Source organism: Primulina tabacum, chromosome 10 (assembly GCF_025594145.1).
Source record: "Primulina tabacum isolate GXHZ01 chromosome 10, ASM2559414v2, whole genome shotgun sequence".
NCBI lineage: Eukaryota > Viridiplantae > Streptophyta > Magnoliopsida > Lamiales > Gesneriaceae > Primulina > Primulina tabacum.
Genome location: NC_134559.1, coordinates 28797808 through 28825604, shown reverse-complemented (window position 1 = coordinate 28825604; position 27797 = coordinate 28797808). Strand labels below are relative to the sequence as shown.

The 27797-nt window shown below is 43.5% G+C and overlaps 25 non-coding genes and 8 pseudogenes across 25 annotated transcripts; all 33 read right to left on the bottom strand.

The window, feature by feature from the left end:
• Positions 1 to 470: 470 nt before the first annotated feature.
• On the bottom strand, positions 471 to 589 carry LOC142508782 (5S ribosomal RNA). Its single transcript, XR_012806985.1, has one exon. It is a non-coding gene; the product is annotated as a 5S ribosomal RNA (ribosomal RNA).
• A 410-nt stretch (positions 590 to 999) lies between these two features.
• On the bottom strand, positions 1000 to 1117 carry LOC142510341 (5S ribosomal RNA). The gene has a single exon (XR_012808459.1). It is a non-coding gene; the product is annotated as a 5S ribosomal RNA (ribosomal RNA).
• Positions 1118 to 1791: 674 nt separating this feature from the next.
• On the bottom strand, positions 1792 to 1912 carry LOC142512711 (5S ribosomal RNA; annotated as a pseudogene).
• A 684-nt stretch (positions 1913 to 2596) lies between these two features.
• On the bottom strand, positions 2597 to 2717 carry LOC142508448 (5S ribosomal RNA). Its single transcript, XR_012806659.1, has one exon. It is a non-coding gene; the product is annotated as a 5S ribosomal RNA (ribosomal RNA).
• A 685-nt stretch (positions 2718 to 3402) lies between these two features.
• LOC142511452 (5S ribosomal RNA) lies at positions 3403 to 3516 on the bottom strand (annotated as a pseudogene).
• Positions 3517 to 4119: 603 nt separating this feature from the next.
• LOC142512152 (5S ribosomal RNA) lies at positions 4120 to 4239 on the bottom strand (annotated as a pseudogene).
• A 683-nt stretch (positions 4240 to 4922) lies between these two features.
• Positions 4923 to 5041, bottom strand: LOC142510688 (5S ribosomal RNA; annotated as a pseudogene).
• A 684-nt stretch (positions 5042 to 5725) lies between these two features.
• On the bottom strand, positions 5726 to 5844 carry LOC142514299 (5S ribosomal RNA). The gene has a single exon (XR_012810199.1). It is a non-coding gene; the product is annotated as a 5S ribosomal RNA (ribosomal RNA).
• Positions 5845 to 6315: 471 nt separating this feature from the next.
• LOC142515418 (5S ribosomal RNA) lies at positions 6316 to 6433 on the bottom strand. Its single transcript, XR_012811264.1, has one exon. It is a non-coding gene; the product is annotated as a 5S ribosomal RNA (ribosomal RNA).
• Positions 6434 to 7115: 682 nt separating this feature from the next.
• Positions 7116 to 7233, bottom strand: LOC142508397 (5S ribosomal RNA). The gene has a single exon (XR_012806611.1). It is a non-coding gene; the product is annotated as a 5S ribosomal RNA (ribosomal RNA).
• Positions 7234 to 7915: 682 nt separating this feature from the next.
• On the bottom strand, positions 7916 to 8034 carry LOC142506308 (5S ribosomal RNA). The gene has a single exon (XR_012804603.1). It is a non-coding gene; the product is annotated as a 5S ribosomal RNA (ribosomal RNA).
• A 684-nt stretch (positions 8035 to 8718) lies between these two features.
• LOC142508339 (5S ribosomal RNA) lies at positions 8719 to 8837 on the bottom strand. Its single transcript, XR_012806558.1, has one exon. It is a non-coding gene; the product is annotated as a 5S ribosomal RNA (ribosomal RNA).
• Positions 8838 to 9426: 589 nt separating this feature from the next.
• On the bottom strand, positions 9427 to 9545 carry LOC142507686 (5S ribosomal RNA). The gene has a single exon (XR_012805937.1). It is a non-coding gene; the product is annotated as a 5S ribosomal RNA (ribosomal RNA).
• A 680-nt stretch (positions 9546 to 10225) lies between these two features.
• Positions 10226 to 10344, bottom strand: LOC142507134 (5S ribosomal RNA). The gene has a single exon (XR_012805397.1). It is a non-coding gene; the product is annotated as a 5S ribosomal RNA (ribosomal RNA).
• A 683-nt stretch (positions 10345 to 11027) lies between these two features.
• Positions 11028 to 11146, bottom strand: LOC142517111 (5S ribosomal RNA). The gene has a single exon (XR_012812871.1). It is a non-coding gene; the product is annotated as a 5S ribosomal RNA (ribosomal RNA).
• A 684-nt stretch (positions 11147 to 11830) lies between these two features.
• Positions 11831 to 11949, bottom strand: LOC142514734 (5S ribosomal RNA). Its single transcript, XR_012810614.1, has one exon. It is a non-coding gene; the product is annotated as a 5S ribosomal RNA (ribosomal RNA).
• A 670-nt stretch (positions 11950 to 12619) lies between these two features.
• LOC142508596 (5S ribosomal RNA) lies at positions 12620 to 12738 on the bottom strand. Its single transcript, XR_012806803.1, has one exon. It is a non-coding gene; the product is annotated as a 5S ribosomal RNA (ribosomal RNA).
• A 650-nt stretch (positions 12739 to 13388) lies between these two features.
• LOC142510887 (5S ribosomal RNA) lies at positions 13389 to 13507 on the bottom strand (annotated as a pseudogene).
• A 684-nt stretch (positions 13508 to 14191) lies between these two features.
• On the bottom strand, positions 14192 to 14310 carry LOC142512204 (5S ribosomal RNA; annotated as a pseudogene).
• A 680-nt stretch (positions 14311 to 14990) lies between these two features.
• Positions 14991 to 15109, bottom strand: LOC142517429 (5S ribosomal RNA). Its single transcript, XR_012813176.1, has one exon. It is a non-coding gene; the product is annotated as a 5S ribosomal RNA (ribosomal RNA).
• Positions 15110 to 16399: 1290 nt separating this feature from the next.
• On the bottom strand, positions 16400 to 16518 carry LOC142507147 (5S ribosomal RNA). The gene has a single exon (XR_012805410.1). It is a non-coding gene; the product is annotated as a 5S ribosomal RNA (ribosomal RNA).
• A 683-nt stretch (positions 16519 to 17201) lies between these two features.
• Positions 17202 to 17319, bottom strand: LOC142509350 (5S ribosomal RNA). Its single transcript, XR_012807528.1, has one exon. It is a non-coding gene; the product is annotated as a 5S ribosomal RNA (ribosomal RNA).
• A 681-nt stretch (positions 17320 to 18000) lies between these two features.
• Positions 18001 to 18119, bottom strand: LOC142512165 (5S ribosomal RNA; annotated as a pseudogene).
• A 684-nt stretch (positions 18120 to 18803) lies between these two features.
• On the bottom strand, positions 18804 to 18922 carry LOC142516200 (5S ribosomal RNA). Its single transcript, XR_012812007.1, has one exon. It is a non-coding gene; the product is annotated as a 5S ribosomal RNA (ribosomal RNA).
• A 685-nt stretch (positions 18923 to 19607) lies between these two features.
• Positions 19608 to 19725, bottom strand: LOC142512188 (5S ribosomal RNA; annotated as a pseudogene).
• A 682-nt stretch (positions 19726 to 20407) lies between these two features.
• Positions 20408 to 20526, bottom strand: LOC142515967 (5S ribosomal RNA). The gene has a single exon (XR_012811786.1). It is a non-coding gene; the product is annotated as a 5S ribosomal RNA (ribosomal RNA).
• A 683-nt stretch (positions 20527 to 21209) lies between these two features.
• Positions 21210 to 21327, bottom strand: LOC142509207 (5S ribosomal RNA). Its single transcript, XR_012807392.1, has one exon. It is a non-coding gene; the product is annotated as a 5S ribosomal RNA (ribosomal RNA).
• Positions 21328 to 22009: 682 nt separating this feature from the next.
• On the bottom strand, positions 22010 to 22128 carry LOC142515744 (5S ribosomal RNA). The gene has a single exon (XR_012811572.1). It is a non-coding gene; the product is annotated as a 5S ribosomal RNA (ribosomal RNA).
• Positions 22129 to 22973: 845 nt separating this feature from the next.
• Positions 22974 to 23092, bottom strand: LOC142509268 (5S ribosomal RNA). Its single transcript, XR_012807451.1, has one exon. It is a non-coding gene; the product is annotated as a 5S ribosomal RNA (ribosomal RNA).
• Positions 23093 to 23778: 686 nt separating this feature from the next.
• On the bottom strand, positions 23779 to 23897 carry LOC142509080 (5S ribosomal RNA). Its single transcript, XR_012807268.1, has one exon. It is a non-coding gene; the product is annotated as a 5S ribosomal RNA (ribosomal RNA).
• A 799-nt stretch (positions 23898 to 24696) lies between these two features.
• Positions 24697 to 24815, bottom strand: LOC142512955 (5S ribosomal RNA). The gene has a single exon (XR_012808927.1). It is a non-coding gene; the product is annotated as a 5S ribosomal RNA (ribosomal RNA).
• A 681-nt stretch (positions 24816 to 25496) lies between these two features.
• LOC142509049 (5S ribosomal RNA) lies at positions 25497 to 25615 on the bottom strand. The gene has a single exon (XR_012807239.1). It is a non-coding gene; the product is annotated as a 5S ribosomal RNA (ribosomal RNA).
• Positions 25616 to 26299: 684 nt separating this feature from the next.
• Positions 26300 to 26418, bottom strand: LOC142514634 (5S ribosomal RNA). The gene has a single exon (XR_012810519.1). It is a non-coding gene; the product is annotated as a 5S ribosomal RNA (ribosomal RNA).
• Positions 26419 to 27797: the final 1379 nt, after the last annotated feature.

Here is a 27797-nt window from a genome sequence, read left to right as displayed (position 1 = left end):
ATGAGTTAACCGTCTCAGGAGTAATCTGCGTCATACCCTTCCGCAAAGAACCAGCTCACGGACAACAAAAATCACCAAATGTTCCAAGAAAATAGAAAAAAAATAAGAAGAAGAAAATGGCGAATGTAAAGCTATTATTATGCCTGGGATACGATAAAATGGAACCGGAATCGAATTTCGAACTTCCTAAGCGGATTTCTCAAGGAAACAGAAGCTTAACAGAAGCGGAAAATCGCAAATTAGAGGGTCTTAGAAAAGGAATTCGGCTTAACTCTCGCCAGCTCATTGCAAAGTAATGAGCCTCGTTCGTTTGCGCGTTTACAATCAAATTAGGCTACAATTTTGTCCAGATCCGGAAGTTCCCGAGCTACGTTGATTTCAAATGTCTTATCTGATCCCGATCTAGATTCAGATGATTTGAGCCGAAAATCTTCTGTCAACAAGTTATCAAAAATAGAAAAACACGAAAAGGGGTGCAACACGAGGACTTCCTAGGAGGTCACCCATCATAGTACAGCTCTCGCCCAAGCTCGATTAAATTCGAAGTTCTTATGGGATCCGGTGCATTAGTGCTGGTATGATCGCACCCGATATTGAGTGGGATGTTTATTCTTATATCCCTCGAGTACGTGTGGCGCGGGTGGCGATGGACAACACGCGGCACTGCTCTCGCCCAATCAAAACCATGAAGTTAAGCGTTCTGGCGCGATGGCAGAGCTAGGATGGGTGATCTCGCTGGGAAGTCCTCGTATCGCGACCATTTACGTAAATTATGGATAAAACAGCCTAAATAATTATTTTTAATGAGTTAACCGTCTCCGGAGTAATGAGTTTCGCTCCTTTGCTCGTTTACAACCAAATTAGCCTACAATTTTTTCCAAATCCGGCAGTGCCCGAGCTACGTTGATTTCACGTCTTATCTGGTCACGATCGAGATTCAGATGATTTCAGCCGAAAATCATCTTTCAACAAGTAAGCAAAAATAGAAAAACACGAAAAATGGTGCAACGTGAGACTTCCCAGGAGGTCACCCATCCTAGCACTACTCTCGCCCAAGCACGCTTAATTTCGGATTTCTGATGGAATCCGGTGCATTAGTGCTGGTATGATCGCACCCGACATTGATTGGGATGTTTATTCTTATATCCCTCGAGTACGTGTGGAGCGGGTGGCGATGGATAAAACGCGGCACTCTGCTCTCGCCCATTCAAAACCATGAAGTTAAGCGTTCTAGCGCGATGGCAGAGCTAGGATGCGTGACCTCCCTGGGAAGTCCTCGTGTCGTGTCCGTTTACGTAAATTACGGCTAAAACAATCGAAATAATTGTTTTTAATGAGTTAACCGTCTCCGGAGTAATCTGCGTCATACCCTTCCGCACAGAACCGGCTGACGACAACAAAAATAGCTAAATGTTCCCAGAAAATAGAAAAAAAATAAGAAGAAGAAAATAGCGAAAGTAAAGCTATTATTATGCCTGGGATACGATAAAATGGAACCAGAATCGAATTTCGAACTTCCTTAGCGGATATATCGAGAAAATGGAAACTTAACAGAAGCGGAAAATCGCAAATTAGAGGGTCTTAGAGAAGGAATTTGGCTAAACTCTCGCCAGCTCATGAGTCTCGTTCGTTTGCCCGTTTAAAATCAAATTAGCCTACAATTTTGTCCAAATCCGGCAGTGCCCGAGCTGCGTTGATTTCACATGTCTTTTCTGGTCCCGATCGAGATTCAGATGATTTGAGACGAAAATCGTCTGTCAACAAGTAATCAAAAATAGAAAAACACGAAAAAGGATGCAACACGAGGACTTCCTAGGGGGTCTCACCCATCCTAGTACTGCTCTCTTCCAACCACGCTGAAATTTGAAGTTCTGATGGGATCCGGTGCATTAGTGCTGGTATGATCGCACCCGAAATTGAGCTGGATGTTTATTCTTATATCCCTCGAGTACGTGTGGAGCGGGCGGCGAACGACAACACGCGGCACTGCTCTCGCCCAATCAAAACCATGAAGTTAAGCGTTCTGGCGCGATGGCAGAGCTAGGATGGGTGATCTCCCTGGGCAGTCCTCGTGTCGCGACCGTTTACGAAAATTATGGATAAAACAGTCGAAATAATTGTTTTTAATGAGTTAACCGTCTCCGGAGTAATCTGCGTCATACCCTTCCGCACAGAACCGGCTCACGACAACAAAAATCTCTAATTGTTCCCAGAAACTAGAAAAAAATAAGAAGAAGAAAATAGCGAATGTAAAGCTATTATTATGCCTAGGATACGATAAAATGGAACCGGAATCGAATTTTGAAAATCCTAAGCGGATTTCTCGAGGAAAAACGGAAGTTTAACAGAAGTTGAAAATCGAAAATAAAAGGTTCTTAGAGAAGGAATTCGGTGAAAATCTCGTCAGCTCATTGCGGAGAAATGAGTCTCGTTCGTTTGCCCGTTTACAATCAAATTAGGCTACAATTTTGTCCAAATCCGGAAGTGCCCGTGCTACGTTGATTTCACATGTCTTATCTGGTACCGTTCGAGATTCAGATGATTTGAGCCGAAAATTTTCTGTCAACAAGCAATCAAAAATAGAAAAACACGAAAAAGAGTGCAACACGAGGACTTCCCAGGGGGTCACCCATCCTAGTACTGCTCTCGTCCAAGCACGCTTAACTTTGAAGTTCTGATAGGATCCCCGGTGCATTAGTGCTGGTATGATCGCACACGACATTTAGTGGGATGTTTATTCTTATATCCCTCGAGTACGTGTGGAGCGGACAGCGATGGACAACACGCGGCACAGCTCTCGCCCAATCAGAAACACGAAGTTAAACGTTCTGGCGCGATGAGAGAGTTAGGATGGGTGACCTCCCTGGGCATTCATCGTGTCGCGACCGTTTACGTAAATTATGGAATAAACAGTCGAAATAATTATTTTTAATGAGTTAACAGTCTCCAGAGTAATCTGCGTCATCCCTTCCATACAGAACTGGCTCACGACAACAAAAATCGCTAAATGTTCCCAGAAAATAGAAAAAAAAATAAGAAGAAGAAACTAGAGAATGTATAGCTATTATCATGCCTGAGATACAATAAAATGGAACTGGAATCGAATTTCGAACTTCCTAAGAGGATTTATCGAGGAAACAGAAAGCTTAACAGAAGCGGAAAAATCGCAAATTAGAGGGTCTTAGAGAAGGAATTCAGCTAAACTCTCGCCAGCTCATTGCAAAGTAATGAGTCTCGTTCGTTTGCCCGTTTGTAATCAAATTAGCCTACAATTTTGTCCAAATCCTGCAGTGCCCGAGCTACGTTGATTTCACATGGCTTATCTGGTCCCGATCGAGATTCAGATGATTTGAGGCGAAAATTGTCTGTCAACAAGTAATGAAAAATAGAAAAACACGAAAAGGGGTGCAACACGAGGACTTCCCAAGGGGTCACCAAACCTAGTACTGGTCTCGTCCAAGCACGCTTAACTTCGGAGTTCTGATGGGATCCGGTGCATTAGTGCTGATCGCACCCGACATTGAGTGGGATGTTTATTCTTATATCCCTCGAGTACGTATGGAGCGGGCGGCGATGGACAACACGCGGCACTGCTCACAACCAATCAGAACCATGAAGTTAAGCGTTCTGGTGCGATGGCAGAGCTAGGATGGGTGACCTCCCTGGGAAGTCCTCGGGTCGCGACCCTTTACGTAAATTATGGATAAAACAGTCGAAATAATTTTTTTTAATGAGTTAACCGTCTCCGGAGTAATATGCGTCATACCCTTCCGCGCAGAACCGGCTCACGACAACAAAAATCGCAAAATGTTACTAGAAAATAGGAAAAAAAAATAAAAAGAAGAAAATAGCGAATGTAAAGCTATTATTATGCCTGGGATACGATAAAATGGAAGGAATAGAATTTCAAACTTCCTAAGAGGATTTCTCGAGGAAACGGAAGCTTAACAGAAGCGGAAAATCGCAAATAAAAGGTTCTTGGAGAAGGATCGGCTAAAATCTCGCCAACTCATTGCGGAGAAATGAGATTCGTTCGTTTGCCTGTTTACAATCAAATTAGGTTACAATTTTGTCCAATTCTAGAAGTGCCCGAGCTACGTTGATTTCACATGTCTTATCTGGTCACGATCGAGGACTTCCCAGGGGGTCACCCATCCTAGTACTGCGCTTTCGCCCAAGCATGCTTAACTTCGGAGTTCTGATGGGATCCGGTGCATTAGTACTAGTATGATCGCACCCGACATTGAGTGTGATGTTCATTCTTATATCCCTCGAGTACTTGTGGAGCGGGCGGCGATGGACAACCCGCGGCACTTGTCTCGCCCTATCAGAACCATGAAGTTAAGCGTTCTGGCGCGATGGCAGAGCTAGGATGGGTGACCTCCCTGGGAAGGCCTCGTGTCGCGACCGTTTACAAAAATTATGGATAAAACAGTCGAAATAGTTGTTTTCAATGAGTTAACCGTCTCCGGAGTAATCTGCATCATTCCCTTCCGCACAGAACCGGCTCACGACAACAAAAATCGGTAAATGTTCCCAGAAAATAGAAAAAAAATAAGAAGAAGAAAGTAGCGAATGTAAAGCTATTATTATGCTTGGGATACGATAAAATAGAACCGGAATCGAATTTCGAACTTCCTAAGAGGATTTCTCGAGGAAACGGAAGCTTAACAGAAGCGGAAAATCGCAAGATAGAGGGTCTAAGAGAAGGAATTCGGCTAAAATCTCGCCACCTCATTGCGGAGTAATGAGCCTCGTTCGTTTGCCTGTTTACAATCAAATTAGGCTACAATTTTGTCCAAATCCGGCAGTGCCCGAGCCACGTTGATTTCACATGTCTTATTTGGTCCTGATCGAGATTCAGATGATCTGAGCCAAAAATCGTCTGTCAACAAGTAATCAAAAATAGAAAAACACGAAAAAAAGTGCAACATGAGGACTTCCCAGGGGGTCACCTATCCTAGTACTGCTCTCGCCCAAGCACGCTTAACTTCGGACTTCTGATGGGACCCGGTGCATTAGTGTTAGTATGATCGCACCCGACATTGAGTGGGATGTTTATTCTTATATCGCTCGAGTACGTGAGGAGCGCGCGGCGATGGACAACACGCGGCACTGCTCTCGCCCAATCAAAACCATGAAGTTAAGCATTCTGGCGCGATGGCAGAGCGAGGATGGGTGACTTCCCTGAGAAGTCCTCGTGTCGCGACCGTTTACGTAAATTATGGCTAAAACAGTCAAAATAATTGTTTTTAATGAGTTAACCGTCTCCGAAGTAATCTGCGTCATACCCTTCAGCACAGAACCGGCTCACGACAACAAAAATCGCTAAATGTTCCTAGAAAATAGACAAAAAAATAAGTAGAAGAAAATAGCGAATGTAAAACTATTATTATGCCTGAAATACTATAAAATTGAACCGGAATCGAATCTCGAACTTCTTAAGCGGATTTCTCGAGAAAACGGAAGCTTAACAGAAGCTGAAAATCGCAAATTAGAGGGTCAAAGAGAAAGAATTCGGCTAAAATCTCGCCACCTCATTGCAGAGTAATGAGTCTCGTTCGTTTGCCCGTTAACAATCAAATTAGCCTACAATTTTGTCCAAATCCGGCAATGCCCGAGCTACGTTGATTTCACATGTCTTATCTGGTCCCGATCGTGATTCAGATGATTTGAGCTGAAAATCTTCTGTCAACAAGTAATCAAAAATTGAAAAACACGAAAAGGGGTGCAACACAAGGACTTCCCAGGGGGTCACCCATCCTAGTACTGCTCTCGCCCAAACACGCTTTACTTCGAAGTTCTGATGGGATCCGGTGCATTAGTGCTGGTATGATCGCACCCGACATTGTGTGGGATGTTTATTCTTATATCCTTCGAGTACGTGTGGAACGGGCGGCGATAAACAACACGCGGCACTTCTCTCGCCCAATCAGAACCCTGAAGTTTAGCTTTCTAGCGTGATGGCAGAGCTAGGATGGGTGACCTCCCTGGGAAATCCTCGTGTCGCGACCGTTTACGTAAATTATGGATAAAACAGTCGAAATAATTGTTTTTAACGAGTTAACCGTCTCCGGAGTAATCTGCGTCATTCCCTTCTGCACAGAACCGGCTCACGACAACAAAAATCGCTAAATGTTCCCAGAAAATAGAAAAAAAAATAAAAAGAAGAAAATAGCGAATGTAAAGCTATTATTATGCCTGGGATACGATAAAATGGAACCGGAATCGAATTTCGAACTTCCTAAGCGGATTTCTCGAGGAAACGGAAGCTTAACAGAAGCGGAAAATCGCAAATAAAAGGTTCTTATAGAAGGAGTGCAACACGAGGACTTCCCATGGGTCACCCATCCTAGTACTGCTCTCGCCCAAGCACGCTTAACTTTGGAGTTCGGATGGGATCCGGTGCATTAGTGCTGGTATGATCGCACATGACATTGAGTGGGATGTTTATTCTTATTTTCCTCGAATATGTGTGGAGCGGACGGCGATGGACAACACGCGGCACTGCTCTCGCCCAATCAGAACCATGAAGTTGAGCGTTCTAGCGTGATGGCAGAGCTAGGATGAGTGACCTCCTTGGGCATTCCTCGTGTCGCGACCGTTTACGTAAATTATGGATAAAAAAGTCGAAATAATTGTTTTTAATGAGTTAACCGTCTCCGGAGTAATCTACGTAATACCCTTCCGCACAGAACCGACTCACGACAACAAAAATCTCTAAGTATTCCCAGAAAATAGAAAAAAAATAAGAAGAAAAAAATAGCAAATGTAAAGCTATTATTATGCCTGGGATAAGATAAAATGGAACCGGAATCGAATTTGGACTTCCTAAGCGGATTTCTCGAGGAAACGGAAGCTTAACAAAAGCGAAAACTCGCAAATTAGAGGGTTTTAGAGAAGAAATTCGGCTAAAATCTCGGCAGCTCATTGCGGAGTAATGAGTCTCGTTCGTTTTCCCGTTTACAATCAAATTAGGCTACAATTTTGTCCAAATTCGGCAGTGCCCGAGCTACGTTGATTTCACATGTCTTATCTGGTCCCGATCGAGATTCAGATGATTTGAGCTGAAAATCGTCTGTCAACAAGTAATCAAAAATAGAAAAACACGAAAAGGGGTGCAACACGAGGACTTCCCAGGGGTCACACATCCTATTACTGCTCTCGCCCAAGCACGCTTAGTTTCGGAGTTCTGATGGGATCCGGTGCATTAGTGCTGGTATGATAGCACCCGACATTGAGTGGGATGTTTATTCTTATATCCCTCGAGTACGTGTGGAGCGGGCGGCGATGGACAACACGCGGCACTGCTCTCGCCAAATCAGAACCATGATTTTAAGCGTTCTGGCGCGATGGCAAAGCTAGGATGGATGACCTCCATGGGAAGTCCTTGTGTCGCGATCGTTTACGTAAATTATGGATAAAAAAGTCGAAATAATTGTTTTTATTGAGTTAAACGTCTCCCGAGTAATCTGCGTCATATCCTTCCGCACATAACCGGCTCACGACAACAAAAATCGCTAAATGTTCCCAGAAAATAAAAAAAAATAAGAAGAAGAAAATATCGAATGTAAAGCTATAATTATGCATGGGATATGATAAAATGGAACCGAAATCGAATTTCGAACTTCCTAAGCGCATTTATCGAGGAAACGGAAGCTTAACAGAAGCGAAAAATCGCAAATTAGAGGGTCTTAGAGAAGGAATTAAGCTAAACTCTCGCCACCTCATTACAGAGTAATGAGTCTCGTTCGTTTGCCTGTTTACAATTAAATTATGCTACAATTTTGTCCAAATCCGACAGTGCCCGAGCTACGCTGATTTCACATGTCTTATCTGGTCCCGATCGAGATTCAGATGATTTGAGCCGAAAATCGTCTGTCAACATGTAATCAAAAATAGAAAAACACGTAAAAGAGTGCAACACGAGGACTTCCCAGGGTGTCACCCATCCTAGTACTGCTCTCGCCCAAGCACGCTTAACTTCGGAGTTCCGATAGGATCCAGTGCATTTGTGCTGGTATGATCGCACCCGACATTGAGTGAGATGTTTATTCTTATATCCCTCCAGTACGTGTGGAGCGGGCGGCGATAGACAACACGCGGCACTGCTCTCGCCCAATTAGAACCATGAAGTTAAGCGTTTTGGCACGATGGCAGAGCTAGGACGGGTGACCTCCCTGATAAGTCCTCGTGTCGCGACCGTTTACGTAAATTATGGCTAAAACAGTCGAAATAATTGTTTTTAATGAGTTAACCGTCTCCGAAGTAATTTGCGTCATACCCTTCCGCACAGAACCGGCTCACGACAACAAATATCGCTAAATATTCCCAGAAAATAGAAAAAAAAATAAGAAGAAGAAAATAACGAATGTAAAGCTATTATTATGCCTGGGATACAATTAAATGGAACCGGAATCGAATTTCTAACTTCCTAAGCGGATTTCTCGAGAAAACGGAAGCTTAACAGAAGCGGAAAATCGCAAATTAGAGGGTCATAGAGATGGAATTCGGCTAAAATCTCGCCACCTCATTGCGGAGTAATAAGTCTCGTTCGTTTCCCCGTTTGCAATCAAATTAGCCTACAATTTTGTCCAAATCCGGCAGTGCCCGAGCTACGTTGATTTCACAGGTATTATCTGGTCCCGATCGAGATTCAGATGATTTGAGCCGAAAATCTTCTGTCAACAAGTAATCAAAAATAGAAAAACACGGAAAGGGGTGCAACACGAGGACTTCCCAGGGGGTCACCCATCCTAGTACCGCTCTCGCCCAAAAACGCTTTACTTCGGAGTTCTGATGGGAGCCCGTGCATTAGTGCTGGTATGATCGCACCCAACATTGAGTGGGATGTTTATTCTTATATCCCTCGAGTACGTGTGGAGCGGGCGGCGATGGACAACACGCGGAACTGCTCTCGCCCAATCAGAACCATGAAGTTAAGCGTTCTGGCGCGATGGCAGAGCTAGGATGGGTGACCACCCTGGGAAGACCTCATGTCGCGACCGTTTACGTGAATTATGGATAAAACAGTCGAAATAATTGTTTTTAATGAGTTAACCGTCTCCGGAGTAATCTGCATCATACCCTTCCGCACATAACCGGAATCGATACAATGGAACCGGAATCGAATTTCGAACTTCCTAAGCAGATTTTTGAGGAAACGGAAGCTTAACAGAAGCGGAAAATCGAAAATTAGAGGGTCTTAGAGAAGGAATTCCGTTAAAATCATGCCATCTCATTGCGGAGTAATGAGTCTCGTTCGTTTGCCCGTTTACAATCAAATTAGGCTACAATTTATTCCAAATCCGGCAGTGCCCGAGCTACGTTGATTTAACATGTCTTATCTGGTCCCGATCGTGATTCAGATGATTTGAGCCGAAAATCGTATGTCAACAAGTAATCAAAAATAGAAAAACACGAAAATGGGTGCAACACGAGAACTTCCCAAGGGGTCCCCTAACCTAGTACTGGTCTCGCCCAAGCACGCTTAACTTCGGAGATCTGATGGGATCCGATGCATTAGTGCTGGTATTTTCGCACCCGACATTGAGTGGGATGTTTATTCTTATATTCCTCGAGTACGTGTGGAGCGGCGACGATGGACAACACGCGGCACTGCTCTCGCCCAATCAGAACCGTGAAATTAAGTGTTCTGGCGCGATGGCAGAGCTAGGATGGGTGACCTCCCTGGGAAGTCCTCGTGTCGCGACCGTTTACTTAAATTATGGATAAAACAGTCGAAATAATTGTTTTTAATGAGTTAACCATCTCCAGAGTAATCTGCGTCATACCCTTCAGCACAGAACCGGCTCACGTTTTTACAAAAATCGCTAAATGATCCTAGAAAATAAAAAAATAAGAAGAAGAAATAGCGAATGTAAAGCTATTATTATGCCTAATATACGATAAAATGGAACCGGAATCGAATTTCGGACTTCCTAAGCGGATTTCTCGAGGAAACGAAAGCTTAACAGAAGCGGAAAATCGCAAATTAGAGGGTCTTAGAGAAGTAATTTGGCTGAAATCTCGCCAGCTCATTGCGGAGTAATGAATCTCGTTCGTTTGCCCGTTTACAATCAAATTAGGCTACAATTTTGTCCAAATCCGGCAGTGCCCGAGCTACGTTGATTTCACATGTCTTATCAAGTCCCGATCGAGATTCAGATGATTTGAGCCGAAAATTGTCTGTCAACAAATAATCATAAATAGAAAAACACGAAAAGAGGTGCAACACGAGGACTTCCCAGTGGGTCACCCATCCTAGTACTGCTATCGCCCAAGCACGCTTAACTTCGGAGTTCAGATAGGATCCAGTGCATTAGTGCTGATATGATCGCACCCGACATTGAGTGGGATGTTTATTTTTATATCCCTCGAGTACGTGTGGAGCGGCGGCGATGGACAACACGCGGCACTGCTCTCGTCCAATCAGAACCATGAAGTTAAGCGATCTGGCGCGATGGCAGAGCTAGAATGGGTGACCCCCCTGGGAAGTCCTCGTGTCGCGACCGTTTACTTAAATTATGCATAAAACAGTCGAAATAATTGTTTTTAATGAGTTAACCGTCTCCAGAGTAATATGCGCCATACCCTTTCGCACAGAACCTGCTCAAAACAACAAAAATCGCTAAATATTTCAAGAAAATAGAAAAAAAATTAAGAAGAAGAAAATAGCGAATGTAAAGCTATTATTATGTCTGGTATACGATAAAATAGAACCGGAATCGAATTTCGGACTTTCTAAGTGGATTTATCGAGGAAATGGAAGCTTAACAGAAGCGGAAAATCGCAAATTAAAGGGTCTTACAGAAGGAATTCGGCTAAAATCTCGCCAGCTCATTGCAGAGTAATGAGTCTCGTTCGTTTGCCCGTTTACAATCAAGTTAGGCTACAATTTTGTCCAAATCCGGCAGTGTCCGAGCTACGTTGATTTCACATGTCTTATCTGGTCCCGATCGTGATTTAGTTGATTTGAGCTGAAAATCGTCTGTCAACAAGTAATCAAAAATAGAAAAACACGAAAAAGGGTGCAACACGAAGACTTCCCAGGGGTTCACCCAACCTAGTACTGATCTCGCCCAAGCACGCTTAACTTCGGAGTTCTGATGGGATCTGGTGCATTAGTGCTGGTATAATCGCACCCGACATTGAGTGGGATGTTTATTCTTATATACCTCGAGTTCGTGTAGCGCGAGCGGCGATGGACTACACGCGGCACTGCTCTCGCCCAATAAAAACCATGAAATTAAGCGTTCTGGCGCGATGGCAGAGCTAGGATGGGTGACCTCCCTGGGAAGTCCTTATGTCGCCACCGTTTACGTAAATTATAGCTAAAACAGTCGAAATAATTGTTTTTAATGAGTTAACCATCTCCGGAGTAATCTGCGTCATACCTTTCCTCTCAGAACCTGCTCACGACAACAAAAATCGCTAAATGTTCCAAGAAAATAGGAAAAAAATTAGAGGAAGAAAATAGCGAATGTAAAGCTATTATTATGCCTGGGATACGATAAAATGGAACTGGAATCGAATTTCGGACTTCCTAAGCGGATTTGTCGAGGAAACAGAAAGCTTAACAGAAGCGGAAAAATCGCAAATTAGAGGGTCTTAGAGAAGGAATTCAGCTAAACTCTCGCCAGCTCATTGCAAAGTAATGAGTCTCGTTCGTTTGCCCGTTTGTAATCAAATTAGCCTACAATTTTGTCCAAATCCTGCAGTGCCCGAGCTACGTTGATTTCACATGGCTTATCTGGTCCCGATCAAGATTCAGATGATTTGAGCCGAAAATCGTCTGTCAACAAGTAATCAAAAATAGGAAAAAAGGAAAGGGGTGCAACACGAGGACTTCCAAGGGGGTCACCCATCCTAGTAATGCTCTCGCCCAAGCATGCTTAACTTCGGAGTTCTGATGGGATCCGGTGCATTAGTGCTGGTATGATCGCACCCGACATTGAGTGGGATGGTTATTCTTATATCCCTCGAGAACGTGTGGAGCGGCGGCGATGGACAACACGCAGCACTGCTCTCGCCCAATCAGAACCATGAAGTTAAGCATTCTGGCGCGATAGCAGAGCTAGGATGGGTGACCTCCCTGGGAAGTCCTCGTGTCGCGACCGTTTACTTAAATTATGGATAAAACAATCGAAATAATTGTTTTTAATAAGTTAACCGTCTCCGGAGTAATATGCGTCATACCCTTCCCCACAGAACCCTCAATACAACAAAAATCGCTAAATGTTCCCAGTAAATAGAAAAAAAAATTAAGAAGAAGGAAATAGCGAATGTAAAGCTATTATTATGCCTGGGATACGATAAAATGGAAATGGAATCGAATTTAGAATTTCCTAAGGCGATTTCTCGGGGAAACAGAAGCGGAAAATCGCAAATTAGAGGGTCTTAGAGAAGAAATTCGGCTAAAATCTCGACAGCTCATTGCGGAGTAATGAGTCTCGTTCGTTTGCCCGTTTAAAATCAAATTAGGCTACAATTTTGTCCAAATTCGGCAGTGCCCTAGCTACGTTGATTTCACATGTCTTATCTGGTCCCGTCGAAATTCAGATGATTTGAGCCGAAAATTGTTTGTCAACAAGTAATCAAAAATAGAAAAACACGAAAAGGGGTGCAACACGAGGACTTCCCAGGGGGTCACGCAACCTAGTACTGGTCTCACCCAAGCATGCTTAAATTCGGAGTTCTGATGGGATCCGGTGCATTAGTGCCGGTATGATCGCACCCGACATTGTGTGGTATGTTTATTCTTATATCCCTCGAGTAAGTGTGGAGCGGGCGGCGATGGACAACATGCGGCACTACTCTCGCCCAATCAGAACCTTGAAGTTAAGCGATCAGGCGCGATGGCAGAGCTAGGATGGGTGACCTCCCTGGGAAGTCCTCGTGTCGCGACCGTTTAAGTAAATTATAGCTAAAACAGTCGAAATAATTGTTTTTAATGAGTTAACCGTCTCACGAGTAATCTGCGTCATACCCTTCCGAACCAGCTCACGACAACAAAAATCGCTAAATGTTCCAAGAAAATAGGAAAAAAAAATTAGAAGAAGAAAATAGCGAATGTAAAGCTATTATTATGCCTGGTATACGATAAAATGGAACCGGAATCGAATGTCGGACTTCTTAAACGGATTTCTTGAGGAAACAGAAGCTTAAGAGTAGCGGAAAATCGCAAATTAGATGGTCTTAGAGAAGGAATTCAGATAAAATCTCGCCATCTCATTGCGGAGTAATGAGTCTCGTTCGTTTGTCCGTTTACTATCAAATTCGGCTACAATTTTGTCCAAATCTGGCTGTGCCCGAGCTACATTGATTTCAGATCATTTGAGCCGAAAATTGTTTGTCAACAAATAAACAAAAATAGAAAAACACGAAAAGGGATGCAACACGAGGACTTCCCAAGGGGTCAACCATCCTAGTACTGGTCTCACCCAAACACGCTTAATTTCATAGTTCTGATGAGATCCGGTGCATTAGTGCTGGTATGATCGCACCCGACATTGAGTGGTATGTTTATTGTTATATCCCTCGAGTACGTGTGGAGCGGGCGGCGATGGACAACACGCGGCACTGCTCTCGCCCAATCAGAACCATGAAGTTAAGCGTTCTGGCGCGATGGTAGAGCTAGGATGGGTGACCTCCCTGGGAAGTCCTCGTGTCGCGACCGTTTACGTAAATTATGGCTAAAACAGTCGAAATAATTGTTTTTAATGAGTTAAGCGTCTCCGGAGTGATCTGCGTCATACCCTTCCGCACAGAACATGCTCACGACAACAAAACCGCTAAATGATCCAAGAAAATAGGGAAAAAAAATTAGAAGAAGAAAATAGCGAATGTAAAGATATTATTATGCCTGGGATACGATAAAATGGAACCAGAATCGAATTTTGGACTTCCTAAACGGATTTCTCGAGGAAACAGAAGCTTAACAGTAGCGGAAAATCGCAAATTGGATGGTCTTAGAGAAGGAATTCGGCTAAAATCTCGCCATCTCATTGCGGAGTAATGAGTCTCGTTCGTTTGCCCGTTTACAATCAAATTAGGCTACAATTTTGTCCAAATCTGGATGTGCCCGAGCTACGTTGATTTCACATGTCTTATCTGGTCCTGATCGAAATTCAGATGATTTGAGCCGAAAATTGTTTGTGAACAAGTAATCAAAAATAGAAAAATACGAAAAGGCATGAAACACGAGAACTTCCCAGGGGGTCACCCATCCTAGTACTGGTCTCACACAAGGACGCTTAACTTCAGAATTCTGATGGGATCCGGTGCATTAGTGCTTGTATGATCGCACCCGACATTTAGTGGTATGTTTATTATTATATCCCTCGAGTACGTGTGGAGCGGGCGGCGATGGACAACACGCGGCACTGCTCTCGTCCAATCAGAACCATGAAGTTAAGCGTTCTGGCGCGATGGCAGAGCTATGATTGGTGAACACCCATGGAAGTCTTCGTGTCGCGACCGTTTACGTTAATTATGGCTAAAACAGTCGAAATAATTGTTTTATTGAGTTAACCTTTTCCGGAGTAATCGACGTCATGCCCTTCCGCACAGAACCGGCTCACGACAACAAAAATCGCTAGATGTTCCAAAAAAATAGAAAAAAAAATAAAAAGAAGAAAGTAGCGAATGTAAAGCTATTATTATGCCTGGGATACTATTAAATGGAACCGGAATCGAATTTAGAACTTCCTAAGCAGATTTCTCGAGGAAACGGAAGCTTAACAGAAGCGGAAAATCGCAAATTAGAGGGTCTTAGAGAAGGAATTCGGCTAAAATCTCGCCAGCTCATTGCGGAGAATGAGTCTCGTTCGTTTGCCCGTTTACAATCAAATTAGCCTAAAATTTTGTCCAAATCTGGCAGTGCCCGAGCTACGTTTATTTCACGTCTTATCTGGTCCCGATCGAGATTCAGATGATTTGAGCCGAAAATCGTCTGTCAACAAATAATCAAAAATAGAAAAACACGAAATGGGGTGCAAAACGAGAACTTCCCATGGGGTCACCCATCCTAGTACTGGTCTCACCCAAGCACGCTTAACTTCAGAGTTCTGATGGGATACGGTGCATTAGTGCTGGTATGATCGCACCCGACATTGAGTGGGATGTTTGTTCTTATATCCCTCGAGTACGTGTGGCGCGAGAGGTGATGGAAAACACGCGGCAATGCTCTCGCCCAATCAGAACCATGAAGTTAAGCGTTCTGGCGTGATGGCAGAGCTAGGATGGGTGACCTCCCTACGAAGTCCTCGTGTCTCGACCGTTTACGTAAATTATAGCTAAAACAGTCGAAATAATTTTTTTATTGAGCTAACCGTCTCCGGAGTAATCTGCGTCATACCCTTCCGCACAGAACCGGCTCACGACAACAAAAATTGCTAAATGTTCCCAAAATATAGAAAAAAAATAAGAAGAAGAAAGCAGCGAATGTGAAGCTATTATTATGCCTGGGATACGATGGAATGGAACCGGAATAAAATTTCGGACTTCCTAAGTAGATTTCTCGAAGAAACGGAAGCTTAACAGAAGCGGAAAATCGCAAATTATAGGGTCTTATTGAAGGAATTCGGCTAAAATCTCACCAGCTCATTGCGGAGTAGTGAGTCTCATTCGTTTGCCCGTTTACAATCAAATTAGGCTACAATTTTGTCAAAATCCGGCAGTGCCCGAGCTACGTTTATTTCACATGGCTTATCTGGTCCGATCGAGATTCAGAAGATTTGAGCCAAAAATCGTCTGTTACTAATTAATCAAAAATAGAAAAACACGCGGCACTGCTTTCGCCCAATCAGAACCATGACGTTAAGCATTCTGGCGCGATGGCAAGCTAGGATGGATGACCTCCATGGGAAGTCCTCATGTCGCGACCGTTTACGTAAATTATTGCTAAAACAGTCGAAATAATTGTTTTTAATGAGTTAACCGTCTCCGGAGTAATCTGCGGCATACCCTTCCGCACAGAACCGGCTCAAAAAAACAAAAATCGTTAAATGTTTCCAGAAAATAGAAAAAAAATAAGAAGAAGACAATAGCGAATGTAAAGCTATTATTATGCATGAGATACGATAAAATGGAACCGGAATTGACTTTCAGACTACCTAAACGGATTTCTCGAGGAAACGGAAGCTTAACAGAAGCGGAAAATCGCAAATTAGAGGGTCTTAGAGAATGAATTCGGCTAAAATCTTGCCAGCTCATTGCGAAGTAATGAGTCTCGTTCGTTTTCCCGTTTACAATCAAATTAGCCTACAATTTTGTCCAAATCCAGCAGTGCCCGAGCTACATTGATTTCACATGTATTATATGGTCCCGATCGAGATTCAGATGATTTAAGCCAAAAATCGTCTGTCAAAAAATAATCAAAAATAGAAAAACACGAAAAGGGGTGCAACACGAGGACTTCCCAGGGGGTCACTCATCCTAGTGCTGCTCTCGCCCAAGCACGCTTAGCTTCGGAGTTCTGATGGGATCAGGTGCATTAGTGCTGGTATGATCGCTCCCGACATTTAGTGGGATGCTTATTCTTATATCCCTTGAGTACGTGTGGCGCGAGCTGCGATGGACAACACGCGGCACTGCTCTTGCCCAATCAGAACCATGAAGTTAAGCGTTCTGGCGCGATGGCAGAGCTAGGATGGGTGACCTCCCTCGGAAGTCTTCCTGTCGCGACCGTTTACGTAAATTATAGCTAAAAAAGTCGAAATAATTGTTTTTAATGAGTTAACCGTTTCCGGAGTCATCTGCGTCATACCCTTCCACAGAGAACCGGCTCACGACAACAAAAATCGCTAAATATTCCCAGAAAATAGAAAAAATATAAGAAGAAGAAAATAGCGATTGTAAATCTATTATTATTCCTAAGAAATGATAAAATGGAACCAGAATGGAATTTAGAACTTCCTAAGCGGATTTCTCGAGGAAACGGAAACTTAACAAAAGCGAATAATCGCAAATTAGAGGGTCTTAGAGAAGGAATTCAGCTAAAATCTCGCCAGCTCATTGCGGAGTAATGAGTCTCGTTCGTTTGGCAGTTTACAATCAAATTAGGCTACAATTTAGTCCAAATCCGACAGTGCCCGAGCTACGTCGATTTCACATTTCTTATCTGGTCCCGATCGAGATTCAGATGATTTGAGCCGAAAATCGTCTGTCAACAAGTAATCAAAAATAGAAAAACACGAAAAGGGGTGCAACACGAGGATTTCACAGGGGTCACCCATCCTAGTACTGGTCTCATCCACGCACGCTTAACTTCGGAGTTCTGATGGGATACGGTGCATTAGTGCTGGTATGATCGCACCCAACATTGAGTGGATGTTTATTCTTATATCCCTCGACTACGTGTGGAGCAGGCGGCGATGGACAACACGCGGCACTGCTCTTGCCCAATCAGAACCATGAAGTTAAGCGTTCTGGCGCGATGGCAGTGCTAGGATGGGTGACCTCCCTGGGAAGTCCTCGTGTCGCGACCTTTTACGTAAATTATGGCTAAAACAGTCGAAATAATTGTTTTTAATGAGTTAACCATCTCCGGAGTGATCTGCGTCATACCGTTTCGCACAGAACCGGCTCACGACAACGAAAATCGCTAAATGTTCCCAGAAAATAGAAAAAAAATAAAAAGAAGAAAACAGCAAATGTAAAGCTATTATTATGCCTGGGATACGATAAAATGGAACCGTAATCGAATTTAGAACTTCCTAAGCGGATTTCTTGAGGAAACAGAAGCTTAACAGAAGCGTAAAATCGCAAATTAGAGGTCTTAGAGAAGGAATTCGGCTAAAATCTCGCCAGCTAATTGCGGAGTAATGAGTCTCGTTCGTTTGCCCGTTTACAATCGAATTAGCCTACAATTTTGTCCAAATCCGGCAGTGCCCGAGCTACGTTGGTTTCATATGTCTTATCTGGTCCCGATCGAGATTCTGATGATTTAAGCCAAAAATCGTCTGTCAACAAGTAATCAAAAATAGAAAAACACGAAAACGGGTGCAACACGAGGATTTCCCAGGTGGTCACAGATCCTAGTACTGGTCTCAACCAAGCATGGTTAAATTCGGAGTTCTGATGGGATCCGGTGCATTAGTGCTGGTATGATCGCACCCGACATTGAGTGGAATGTTTATTCTTATATCCTTCGAGTACGTGTGGAGCGGGCATCGATGGACAACACGCGGCACCGCTCTCGCCCAATCAGAACCATGAAGTTAAGCGTTCTGGCGCGATGGCAGGGCTAGGATGGGTGACCTCCCAGTGAAGTCCTCGTGTCTCGACCGTTTACGTAAATTATTGCTAAAAAAGTCGAAATAATTTTTTTTAATGAGTTAACCATCTCGGGAGTGATCTGCGTCATACCCATCCGCACAGAACGGACTCACGACAAAAAAATCGCTAAATGTTCCCAGAAAATAGTAAAAAAAATAAGAAGAAGAAAATAGCGAATGTAAAGCTATTATTATGCATGAGATACGATAAAATGGAACCGGAATCGAATTTCGGACTTCCTAAGCGGATTTCTCGAGGAAACGGAAGTTTAACAGAAGCGGAAAATCGCAAATTAGAGGGTCTTAGAGAATGAATTCGGCTAAAATCTCGCCAGCTCATTGCGGAGTAACGAGTCTCGTTCGTTTGCCAGTTTACAATCAAATTAGGCTTCAATTTTGTCCAAATCCTGCAGTGCCCGAGCTACGTTGATTTCACATGTCTTATCTGGTCCCGATCGTGATTAAGATGATTTGAACCGAAAATCGTCTGTCAACAAGTAATCAAATATAGAAAAAACACGAAAAGGGGTGCAACACGAGGACTTCCCAGGGGATCACCCACCCTATTACTGGTCTCGCCCAAGCACGCTTAACTTCGGAGTTCTGATGGGATCCGGAGCATTAGTGCTGGTATGATCGCTCCCGACATTGAGTGGGATATTTATTCTTATATCCATTGAGTACGTGTGGCGCGAGCGGCGATGGACAACACGCGGCACTGCTCTTGCCCAATCAGAACCATGAAGTTAAGCGTTCTGGCGCGATGGCGGAGCTAGGATGGGTGACCTCCCTCGGAAGTCCTCCTGTCGCGACCGTTTACGTAAATTATAGCTAAAACAGTCAAAATAATTGTTTTTAATGAGTTAACCGTTTCCGGAGTCATCTGCGTCATACCCTTCCGCAGAGAACCGGCTCACGACAACAAAAATCGCTAAATATTCCCAGAAAATAGAAAAAAAAAATAAGAAGAAGAAAATAGCAAATGTAAATCTATTATTATGCCTGGGAAACGATAAAATGGAACCGGAATGGAATTTAGAACTTCCTAAGCGGATTTCTCGAGGAAACGGAAACTTAACAAAAGCGGAAAATCGCAAATTAGAGGGTTTTGGAAAAGGAATTCGGCTAAAATCTCGCCAGCTCATTGCGGAGTAATGAGTCTCGTTCGTTTGCCAGTTTGCAATAAAATTAGGCTTCAATTTTGTCCAAATCCGGCAGTTCCCGAGCTACGTTGATTTCACATGTCTTATCTGGTCCCGATCGTGATTCAGATGATTTGAGCCGAAAATCGTCTGTCAACAAGTAATCAAAAATAGAAAAACACGAAAAGGGGTGTAACACGATGATTTCACAGGGGTCACCCATCCTAGTACTGGTCTCACCCACGCACGCTTAACTTCGGAGTTCAGATGGGATACGGTGCATTAGTGCTGTTATGATCGCACCCAACATTGAGTGGGATGTTAATTCTTATATCCCTCGATTACGTGTGGAGCAGGCGGCGATGGACAACACGCGGCACTGCTCTTGCCCTATCAGAACCATGAAGTTAAGCGTTCTGGCGCGATGGCAGAGCTTGGATGGGTGACCTCCCTGGGAAGTCCTCGTGTCGCGACCGTTTACGTAAATTATGGCTAAAACAGTCGAAATAATTGTTTTTAATGAGTTAACCGTTTTCGGAGTCATCTGCGTCATACCCTTCTGCAGAGAACCGGCTCACGACAACAAAAATCGCTAAATGTTCCCAGAAAATAGAAAAAAAATAAAACGAAGAAAACATCGAATGTAAAGCTATTATTATGCCTGGGATACGATAAAATGGAACCGAAATCGAATTTAGAACTTCCTAAGCGGATTTCTTGAGGAAACAAAAGCTTAACAGAAGCGTAAAATCGCAAATTAGAGGTCTTAGAGAAGGAATTCGGCTAAAATCTCGTTAGCTCATTGCGGAGTAATGAGTCTCGTTCGTTTGCCCGTTTACAATCGAATTAGCCTACAATTTTATCCAAATCTGGCAGTGCCCGAGCTACATTGATTTCACATGTCCTATCTGGTCCCGATCGAGATTCTGATGATTTGAGCCAAAAATCGTCTGTCAACAAGTAATCAAAAATAGAAAAACACGAAAAAGGGTGCAACACGAGGATTTCTCAGGTGGTCACCCATCCTAGTACTGGTCTCAACCAAGCATGCTTAACTTCGGAGTTCTGATGGGATCCGGTGCATTAGTGCTGGTATGATCGCACCCGACATTGAGTGGAATGTTTATTCTTTTATCCTTCGAGTAAGTGTGGAGCGGGCATCGATGGACAACACGCGGCACCGCTCTCGCCCAATCAAAACCATGAAGTTAAGCGTTCCGGCGCGATGGCAGGGCTAGGATGGGTGACCTCCCTGTGAAGTCCTCGTGTCTCGACCGTTTACGTAAATTATTGCTAAAAAAGTCGAAATAATTTTTTTTAATGAGTTAACCATCTCGGGAGTGATCTGCGTCATACCCATCCACACAGAACCGACTCACGACAAAAAAAATCGCTAAATGTTCCCAGAAAATAGTAAAAAAAATAAGAAGAAAAAATAGCGAATGTAAAGCTATTATTATGCCTGAGATACGATAAAATGGAATCGGAATCGAATTTCGGACTTCCTAAGCGGATTTCTCGAGGAAACGAAAGTTTAACAGAAGCGGAAAATCGCAAATTTGAGGGTCTTAGAGAAGGAATTCGGCTAAAATCTCGCCAGCTCACTGCGGAGTAATGAGTCTCGTTCGTTTGCCCGTTTACAATCGAATTAGCCTACAATTTTGTCCAAACCCGGCAGTGCCCGAGCTACGTTGATTTCACATGTCTTATCTGTTCCCAATCGAGATTCTGATGATTTGAGCCAAAAATCGTCTGTCAACAAGTAATCAAAAATAGAAAAACTCGAAAAGGGGTGCAACATGAGGATTTCCCAGGGGTCATTCATCCTAGTACTTGTCTCACCCACGCACGCTTAACTTCGGAGTTCTGATGGGATACGGTGCATTAGTGCTGGTATGATCGCACCCAACATTGAATGGGATGTTTATTCTTATATCCCTCGAGTACGTGTGGAGCAGGCGGCGATGGACAACACGCGGCACTGCTCTTGCCCTATCAGAACCATGAAGTTAAGCGTTTTGGCGCGATGGCAGAGCTAGGATGGGTGACCTCCCTTGGAAGTCCTCGTGTCGCGACTGTTTACGTAAATTATGGCTAAAACAGTCGAAATAATTGTTTTTAATGAGTTAACCATCTCCGGAGTGATCTGCGTCATACCATTCCGCACATAACCGGCTCACGACAACAAAAATCGCTAAATGTTCTCAGAAAATAGAAAAAAAATAAAACGAAGAAAACAGCGAATGTAAAGCTATTATTATGCCTGGGATACGATAAAATGGAACCGAAATTGAATTTAGAACTTCCTAAGCGGATTTCTTGAGGAAACAGAAGCTTAACAGAAGCGTAAAATCGCAAATTAGAGGTCTTAGAGAAGGAATTCGGCTAAAATCTCGCCAGCTCATTGCGGAGTAATGAGTCTCGTTCGTTTGCCCGTTTACAATCGAATTAGCCTACAATTTTATCCAAATCCGGCAGTGCCCAAGCTACGTTGATTTCACATGTCTTATCTGGTCCCGATCAAGATTCTGATGATTTGAGCCAAAAATCGTCTGTCAACAAATAATCATAAATAGAAAAACACGAAAACGGGTGCAACACGAGGATTTCCCAGGTGGTCACCCATCCTAGTACTGGTCTCACCCAAGCATGCTTAACTTCGGAGTTCTGATGGGATCCGGTGCATTAGTGCTGGTATGATCGCACCAGACATTGAGTGGAATGTTTATTCTTATATCCTTCGAGTACGTGTGGAGCGGGCATCCATGGACAACACGCGGCACCGCTCTCGCCCAATCAGAACCATGAAGTTAAGCGTTCTGGCGCGATGGCAGGGCTAGGATGGGTGACCTCCCTGTGAAGTCCTCGTGCCTCGATCGTTTACGATAAAATGGAACCGAAATCGAATTTCGAACTTACTAAGCAGATTTCTCGAGGAAACGGAAGCTTAACAGAAGCGGAAAATCGCAAATTAGAGAGTCTTTGAGAAAGAATTCGGCTAGGATGGGTGACCTCCCTGGGAAGACCTCGTGTCGCGACCGTTTACGTATATTATGGATAAAACAGTCGAAATAATTGTTTTTAATGAGTTAACCGTCTCCGGAGTAATCTGCATCATACCCCCTTCCGTACAGAAGCGGCTCACGACAACAAAAATCGATAAATGTTCCCACAAAATAGAAAAAAATAAGAAGAAGAAATAACGAATGTAAAGCTATTATTATGCCTGAGATACGATAAAATGGAACCGGAATCGAATTTAGAACTTCCTAAGCGGATTTCTCGAGGAAACGGAAGCTTAACAGAAGCGGTAAATCGCAAATTAGAGGGTCTTAGAGAAGGAATTCAGCTAAAATCTCGTCAGCTCATTACGTAGTAATGAGTCTCGTTCGTTTGCCCGTTTACAATCAAATTAGCCTACAATTTTGTCTAAATCCGGCACTGCCCGAGCTACGTTGATTTCTCATGTCTTATCTGGTCCCGATCCAGATTCAGATGATTTGAGCCAAAAATCGTCTGTCAACAAGTAATCAAACATAGAAAAACACGAAAAGGGGTGCAATACGAGGACTTTCTAGGGGGTCACCCATCTTAGTACTGCTCTCTCCCAAGCACGCTTAACTTCGGAGTTATGATGGGATCCGGTGCATTAGTGCTGGTATGATAGCACCCGACATTGAGTGGGATGTTTATTCTTATATCCCTCGAGTACGTGTGGAGCGGGCGGCAATGGACAACACGCGGCACTGCTCTCGCCCATTAGGAACCATGAAGTTAAGCGTTCTTGCGCGATGGCAGAGAGCTAGGATGGGTGTCCTCCTTGGGAAGTCCTCGAGTCGCGACCGTTAACGTAAATTATGGATAAAACAGTCGAAATAATTTTTTATAATGAGTTAAACATCCCCGGAGTAATCTAGATAATACCCTTCCGCACAGAACCGGCTCACGACAACAAAAATCGCTAAATATTCGCAGAAAATAGAAAAAAAAATAAGAAGAAGAAAATAGTGAATGTAAAGCTATTATTATGCCTGGGATACGATAAAATGGAACCGAAATCGAATTTCGAACTTACTAAGCGGATTTCTTGAGGAAATGGAAGCTTAACAGAAGCGGAAAATTGCAAATTAGAGAGTCTTAGAGAAGGAATTCGGCTAAAATCTCGTCAATTCATTGCGGAGTAATTAGTCTCGTTCGTTTGCCCGTTTACAATAAAATTAGGCTACAATTTTGTCCAAATCCGGCAGTGCCCGAGCTACGTTGATTTCACATGTCTTATCTGATCCAGATCGAGATTCAGATGATTTGAGCCGAAAATCGTCTGTCAACAAGTAATCAAAAATAGAAAAACACGAAAAGGGGTGCAACACGAGGACTTCCCAGGGGGTCACCCAATCTAGTACTGCTCTCGCCCAAGCACGCTTAACTTCGCAGTTCTAATGGGATCCGGGGCATTAGTGCTGGTATGATGGCACCGGACATTGAGTAGGACTTCCCAGGGGGTCACCAATCCTAGTACAGCTCTCGCCCTAGCACGCTTAACTTCGGAGTTCTGATGGGATCCGGTGCATTAGTGCCGGTATGATCGCACCCGACATTGAGTAGGATTTTTATTCTTATATCCCTCGAGTACGTGTGGAGCGGGCGGCGATGGACAACACGCGGCAGTACTCTCGCCCAATCAGAACCATGAAGTTAGCGTTCTGGAGCGATGGCAGAGCTAGGATGGGTGACCTCCCTGGGAAGTCCTCGTATCGCGACCGTTTACGTAAATTATGGCTAAAACAGTCGAAAAAAATTTTTTTAATGAGTTAACCTTCTCCGGAGTAATCTGCGTCATACCCTTCAGTACAGAACCGGTTCACGACAACAAAAATCGCTAAATGATCCCAGAAAATAGTAAAAAAAATAAGAAGAAGAAAATAGCGAATGTAAAGCTATTATTAAGCCTGAGATACGATAAAATGGAACAGGAATCGAATTTCGAACTTCTTAAGCGGATTTCTCGAGAAAACGAAAGCTTAACAGAAGCGGAAAATCGCAAATTAGAGGGTCTTAGAGAAGGAATTCGGCTAAAATCTCGCCAGCTCATTGCAGAGTAATGAGTCTCGTTCGTTTGCCTGTTTATTATCAAATTAGCCTACAATTTTGTCCAAATCCGGCAGTGCCCGAGCTACGTTGATTTCACATGTCTTATCAGGTCACGATCGAGATTCAGATGATTTGAGCGGAAAATCGTCTGTCAACAAGTAATCAAAAATAGAAAAACACGAAAAGGGGTGCAACACGAGGACTTCCCAGGGGGTCACCCATCCTAGTACTGCTCTCGCCCAAGCATGCTTTACTTCGGAGTTCTGATGGGATCCGGTGCATTAGTGCTGGTATGATCGCACCCGATATTTAGTAAGATGTTTATTCTTATATCCCTCGAGTACGTGTGGAGCAGGCGGCGATGGACAACACGCGGCACTGCTCTCGCCCAATCATAACCATGAAGTTAAGAGTTCTGGCGCGATGGCAGAGCTCGGATGGGTGACCTCCCCGGGAAGTCCTCGTGTCGCGACCGTTTACTTAAATTATGGAAAAAGTTGTCAACATAATTGTTTTTAATGAGTTAACCGTCTCCGGAGTAATCTGGGTCATACCATTCCGCACAGAACCGACTCACGACAACAAAAATCGCTAAATGTTCCCAGAAAATAGGAAAAAAATAAGAAGAAGAAAATAGCGAATGTAAAGCTTTTATTATGCCTGGGATACGATAAAGTGGAACCTAAATCGAATTTTGAACTTCCTAAGCGGATTTCTCGAGGAAACGGAAGCTTAACAGTAGCGGAAAATTGCAAATTAGAGGGTCTTAGAGAAGGAATTCGGCTAAAATCTCGCCAGCACATTGCGGAGTAATAAGCCTCGTTCGTTTGCCCGTTTACAATCAAATTAGGCTATAATTTTGTCCAAATCCAGCAGTGCCCGAGCTACGGATTTCACATGTCTTATCTGGTCCCGATCGAGATTCAGATGATTTGAGCCAAAAATCATCTGTCAACAAGTAATCAAAAATAGAAAAACACGAAAAGGGGAGCAACACGAGGACTTCCCAGGGGGCCACCCAACCTAGTACTGCTCTCGCCCAAGCACGCTTAACTTCGGAGTTCTGATGGGATACGGTGAATTAGAGCTGGTATGATCGCACCGGACATTGAGTGGATGTTTATTCTTATATCCCAAGAGTATGTGTGGAGAAGGCGACGATGGACAACACGCGGCACTGCTCTCGCCCAATCAGAACCATGAAGTTAAGCGTTCTGGCGCGATGGCAGAGCGAGGATGGGTAACCTCCCTGGGAAGTACTCGTGTCGCGACCGTTTACGTAAATTATGGATAAAGAAGTCGAAATAATTGTTTTTAATGAGTTAACCGTCTCCGGAGTAATCTACGTAATATTCTTCTGCACAGAACTGGCTCACGACAACAAAAATCGCTAAGTATTCCCAGAAAATAGAAAAAAAATAAGAAGAAGATAATAGCAAATGTAAAGCTATTATTATACCTGGGATAAGATAAAATGGAACCGGAATTGAATTTGGACTTCCTAAGCGGATTTCTCGAGGAAACGGAAGCTTAACAAAAGCGAAAAATCACAAATTAGAGGGTCTTAGAGAAGAAATTCGGCTAAAATCTCGCCAACTCATTGCGGAGTAATGAGTCTCCTTCGTTTGCCCGTTTACAATCAAATTAGGCTACAATTTTGTCCAAATCAGGCATTGCTTGAGCTACGTTGATTTCACATGTCTTATCTTGTCCCGATCGAGATTCAGATGATTTGAGCCGAAAATCTTCTGTCAACAAGTAATCAAAAATAGAAAAACACGACGAAAAAGAGTGCAACACGAGGACTTCCCAGGGGGTCACCCATCTTAGTACTGCTCTCGCCCAAGCACGTTTAACTTCGAAGTTCTGATGGGATCCAGTGCATTAGTGCTGGTATGATCACACCCGATATTGAGTGGGATGTTTATTCTTATATCCTTTGAGTATGTGTGGAGCGGGCGGCGATGGACAACACGCGGCACTGCTCTCGTCCAATCCGAACCATGAAGTTAAGCGTTCTGGCGCGATTGCAGAGCTAGGATGGGTGACCTCCCTTGGAAGTTTTTGTGTCGCGATCGTTTACGTAAATTATGGATAAAACTGTCGACATAATTGTTTTTAATGAGTTACCGTCTCCGGAGTAATCTGGGTCATACCTTCCGCACTGAACCGGCTCACGACAACAAAAATCGCTAAATGTTCCCTGAAAATAGGAAAAAAATAATTAGAAGAAAATAGCGAATGTAAATCTTTTATTATCCATGGGATACGATAAAGTGGATCCAAAATCGAATTTCGAACTTCCTTAGCGAATTTCGCGAAGAAACGGAAGCTTAACAGAAGCGGAAAATCGCAAGTTAGAGGGTCTTAGAGAAGGAATTTTGCTAAAATATCGCTAGCTCATTGCGGAGTAATGAGTCTCTTTCGTTTGCCCGTTTACAATCAAATTAGGCTACAATTTTGTCCAAATCCGGCAGTGCCCGAGCTACGTTGATTTCACATGTCTTATCTGGTCCCGATCAAGATTCAGATGATTTGAGCCGAAAATCGTCTGCCAACAAGTAATAAAAAATAGAAAAACACGAAAAGGGGTGCAACACGAGGACTTCCCAGGGGGTCACTCATCCTAGTACTGCTCTCGCCCAAGCACGCATAACTTCGGAGTTCTTATATCCTTCGAGTATGTGTGGAGCGGGCGGCGATAGACAACACACGGCACTACTCTCGTCCAATCCGAACCATGAAGTTAAGCGTTCTAGCGCTTTGGCAGAGCTAGGATGGGTGACCTCCCTTGGAAGTCCTCGTGTCGCGTCTGTTTACTTAAATTATGGATAAAACTGTCGACATAATTGTTTTTAATGAGTTAACCGTCTCCGGGGTAATCTGGGTCATACCCTTCCGCACAGAACCGGCTCACAACAACAAAAATCGCTAAATGTTCCCTGAAAATAGGAAAAAAATAAGAAGAAGAAAATAGCGAATGTGAATCTTTTATTATGCCTGGGATACGATAAAGTGGAACCTAAATCGACTTTCGAACTTCCTAAGCGGATTTCTCGAGAAAACGGAAGCTTAACAGAAGCGGAAAATCGCAAATTAGAGGGTCTTAGAGAAGGAATTTGGCTAAAATCTCGCAAGCTCATTGCGGAGTAATGAGTCTCGTTCGTTTGCCCGTTTACAATCAAATTAGGATACAATTTTGTCATAATCCGGCAGTGCCCGAGCTACGTTGATTTCACATGTCTTATCTGGTCCCGATCGAGATTCAGATGATTTGAGCCAAAAA